Below are 4312 nucleotides of genomic sequence, written 5' to 3'. Positions count from 1 at the left end.
AATTTGTGTGGTATATTTACTAAGCTTAATAATAACTACAAGTTTGTACAAAAGGGAAACAAAATTGTTCTAATAAAATAGTGCAAAATAGCTAAATTTTGAACATTCTCAGAATTCGAGGATACTTGACCCAAACAGTGGTCAAGACCCAAGAATTTGTGTGGTAAATTTGCTAAACGTAATAATAACTATGAATTTGTATAAAAGGGAAACAAACATGCTCAAATAAAACCGGGCAAAACACCTAAATTTTGAACGTTCTCAGAATTCGACGAAACTCGACCCAAACGTTGGTCTAGACCCAAGAATTTGTGTGGTAAATTTGCTAAGCCTAATAATAACTACAAGTTTGTATAGAAGGGAAACAAACTTGATCTAATAAAACGACGCAAAACAGCTAAATTTTGAACGTTCTCAGAATTCGACGAAACTTGACCAAATCGTTGGTCTAGACCCAAGAATTAAGTTGGTAAATTTTCTAAGCTTAATAATAACTAAAAGTTTGTATAAAAGGGAAACAAATTTCCTTTAATAAAACCGTGCAGAACAGCTAAATTTTGAACGTTCTTAGAATACGAGGAAACTTGACCCAAAAATTTGTGTGGTAAATTTGCTAAGAGTAATAATAACTACAAGTTTGTATAAAAGGGAAACGATCGTGCTTTAATAAAATAGTGCAAAACAGCTAAATGTGGAACGTTCTTAGAATTCGACGAAACTTGACTCAAACGTTGGTTTACACCCAAGAATTTGTGCGGTATATTTGTTAAGCTTAATAATAACTACAAATTTGTATAAAAGGTAAACAAAATTGTTTTAATAAAACCGTGCAAAATAGCTAAGTTTTGAACGTTTTCAGAATTCGACGAAACTTGACCCAAACGTTGGTCTAGACCCAAAAATTTATGTGGTAAATTTGCTAAGCTTATGAGCTTTCATAGCTCAGTTGGTTAGAGCACTCGTTTAGTAAGCGTGAGGTCTTGAGTTCAACTTTCAATGAAAGCAATTTAAATTTGCTAAGCTCAATAATAACTACAGGTTTGTATAAAAGGGAAACAAACTTGCTCTATTAAAACCACGCAAAACATCTAAATTTCGAACATTCTCAGAATTCGTCGAAACTTGACCAAAACGTTGGTCTAGACCCAAAAATTAATGTGGTAAATTTGCTAAACTTAATAATAACTACAAATTTGTATAAAAGCAAAACAAAATTGATTTAATAAAACCGTGCAAAACTGCTAAATTTTGAACGTTCTTAGATTACGAGGAAACTTGACCCAAACGTTGGTCAAGACCCAAAAATTTGTGTGGTAAATTTGCTAAGCGTAATAATAACTACAAGTTTTTACAAAAGGGAAACTAAATTACTCTAATAAAACTGCGCAAAACAGCTAAATTTTGAACATTCTCAGAATTCGACGAAACTAGACCAAAACGTTGGTCTAGACCCAAGAATTTATGTGGTAAATCTGCTAAGCTTAATAATAACTACAGATTTTTGTAAAAGGGAAACAAACTTGCTCTATTAAAACCCCGGAAAATAGCTAAATATTGAACGTTCTCAGAATTCGACGAAACTCGACCAAAACGTTGGTCTAGACCCAAAAATTTGTGTGGTAAATTTGCTAAGCGTTATAATAACTAAAAGTTTGTATTAAATGGAAACAAAGTTGCTGTAATATGACGAAACACGACCAAAACGTTGGTCTAGGCCCAAGAATTAATGTGGAAAATTTGCTAAGTTTAATAATAACTACAAGATTGTATAAAAGGGAAAAGAACTTGCTTTAATAAAACCGTGCGAAACAGCTAAATTTTGAACGTTCTCAGAATTCGACGAAACTTCACCAAAACGTTAGTCTAGACCCAAGAATTAATGTGGTAAATTTTCTAAGCTTAATAATAACTACAAGTTTGTATAAAAGGGAAACGAAATTACTTTAATAAAACCGTGCAAAACAGCTAAATTTTCAACGTTCTTAGAATACGACGAACCTTGACCCAAACGTTGGTATAGACCCCAGAAGTTTTATTGTAAATTTGCTAAGCGAAATAATAACTACAAGTTTGTATAAAAGGGAAACAAACTTGGTCTAATAAAACCGCGAAAAACAACTAAATTTTGAACATTCTCAGAATTCGACGAAAGATAACCAAAACGTTGGTCTAGACCCAAGAATTTAAGTGGTAAATTTGCTAAGCTTAATAATAACAACAAGTTTGTAAAAAAGGAAAATGAACTTGCTTTAATAAAACTGTGCAAAACAGCAAAATGTGGAACGTTCTTAGAATTCGACGAAACTTGACCCAAACGCTGGTTTACACCCAAGAATTTGTGTGGTATATTTACTAAGCTTTGTAATAACTACAAGTTTGTATAAAAGGGAAACAAAATTGTTCTAATAAAACAGTGCAAAATAGCTAAATTTTGAACGTTCTCAGAATTCGACGAAACATGACCCAAACAGTGGTTAAGACCCAAGAATTTGTGTGGTAAATTTGCTAAACGTAATAATAACTACAAGTTTGTATAAAAGGGAAACAAACATGCTCTAATAAAACCGCGCAAAACACCTAAATTTTGAACGTTCTAAGAATTAGACGAAACTCGACCCAAACGTTGGTCTAGACCCAAGAATTTGTGTGGTAAATTTGCTAATCCTAATAATAACTACAAGTTTGTATAATAGGAAAACAAACTTACTCTAATAAAACCGCGCAAAACAGTTAAATTTTGAACGTTCTCAGAATTCGACGAAAAATAACCAAAACGTAGGTCTAGACCCAAGAATTTATGTAGTAAATTTGCTAAGCTTAATAATAACTACAAGTTTTTATAAAAGGAAAACGAACTTGCTTTAATAAAACCGTGCAAAACAGCAAAATGTGGAATGTTCTTAGAATTCGACGAAACTTGACCCAAACGCTGGTTTACACCCAAGAATTTGTGTGGTATATTTACTAAGCTTAATAATAACTACAAGTTTGTACAAAAGGGAAACAAAATTGTTCTAATAAAACAGTGCAAAATAGCTAAATTTTGAACATTCTCAGAATTCGAGGAAACTTGACCCAAACAGTGGTCAAGACCCAAGAATTTGTGTGGTAAATTTGCTAAACGTAATAATAACTATGAATTTGTATAAAAGGGAAACAAACATGCTCAAATAAAACCGGGCAAAACACCTAAATTTTGAACGTTCTCAGAATTCGACGAAACTCGACCCAAACGTTGGTCTAGACCCAAGAATTTGTGTGGTAAATTTGCTAAGCCTAATAATAACTACAAGTTTGTATAGAAGGGAAACAAACTTGATCTAATAAAACTACGCAAAACAGCTAAATTTTGAACGTTCTCAGAATTCGACGAAACTTGACCAAATCGTTGGTCTAGACCCAAGAATTAAGTTGGTAAATTTTCTAAGCTTAATAATAACTAAAAGTTTGTATAAAAGGGAAACAAATTTCCTTTAATAAAACCGTGCAGAACAGCTAAATTTTGAACGTTTTTAGAATACGAGGAAACTTGACCCAAAAATTTGTGTGGTAAATTTGCTAGGAGTAATAATAACTACAAGTTTGTATAAAAGGGAAACGATCGTGCTTTAATAAAATAGTGCAAAACAGCTAAATGTGGAACGTTCTTAGAATTCGACGAAACTTGACTCAAACGTTGGTTTACACCCAAGAATTTGTGCGGTATATTTGTTAAGCTTAATAATAACTACAAATTTGTATAAAAGGTAAACAAAATTGTTTTAATAAAACCGTGCAAAATAGCTAAGTTTTGAAAGTTTTCAGAATTCGACGAAACTTGACCCAAACGTTGGTCTAGACCCAAAAATTTATGTGGTAAATTTGCTAAGCTTATGAGCTTTCATAGCTCAGTTGGTTAGAGCACTCGTTTAGTAATCGTGAGGTCTTGAGTTCAACTTTCAATGAAAGCAATTTAAATTTGCTAAGCTCAATAATAACTACAGGTTTGTATAAAAGGGAAACAAACTTGCTCTATTAAAACCGCGCAAAACATCTAAATTTCGAACATTCTCAGAATTCGTCGAAACTTGACCAAAACGTTGGTCTAGACCCAAAAATTAATGTGGTAAATTTGCTAAACTTAATAATAACTACAAATTTGTATAAAAGCAAAACAAAATTGATTTAATAAAACCGTGCAAAACTACTGAATTTTGAACGTTCTTAGATTACGAGGAAACTTGACCCAAACGTTGGTCAAGACCCAAAAATTTGTGTGGTAAATTTGCTAAGCGTAATAATAACTATAAGTTTTTACAAAAGGGAAACTAAA

General features: G+C 32.2%; 1 non-coding gene across 1 annotated transcript; it reads left to right on the top strand.

Annotated features, from left to right (window-relative positions):
* The first annotated feature begins 3876 nt into the window (after nt 1-3876).
* On the top strand, nt 3877-3950 carry TRNAT-AGU (transfer RNA threonine (anticodon AGU)). Its single transcript has one exon. It is a non-coding gene; the product is annotated as a tRNA-Thr (tRNA).
* The last annotated feature ends 362 nt before the right edge of the window (nt 3951-4312 follow it).

This window comes from Sesamum indicum, linkage group LG7, assembly GCF_026168435.1.
Source record: "Sesamum indicum cultivar Baizhima isolate 11 linkage group LG7, ASM2616843v1, whole genome shotgun sequence".
Classification (NCBI taxonomy): domain Eukaryota; kingdom Viridiplantae; phylum Streptophyta; class Magnoliopsida; order Lamiales; family Pedaliaceae; genus Sesamum; species Sesamum indicum.
Note: the sequence above shows the minus strand (reverse complement) of the source record. Positions and strands in the feature narration are given on the sequence as shown.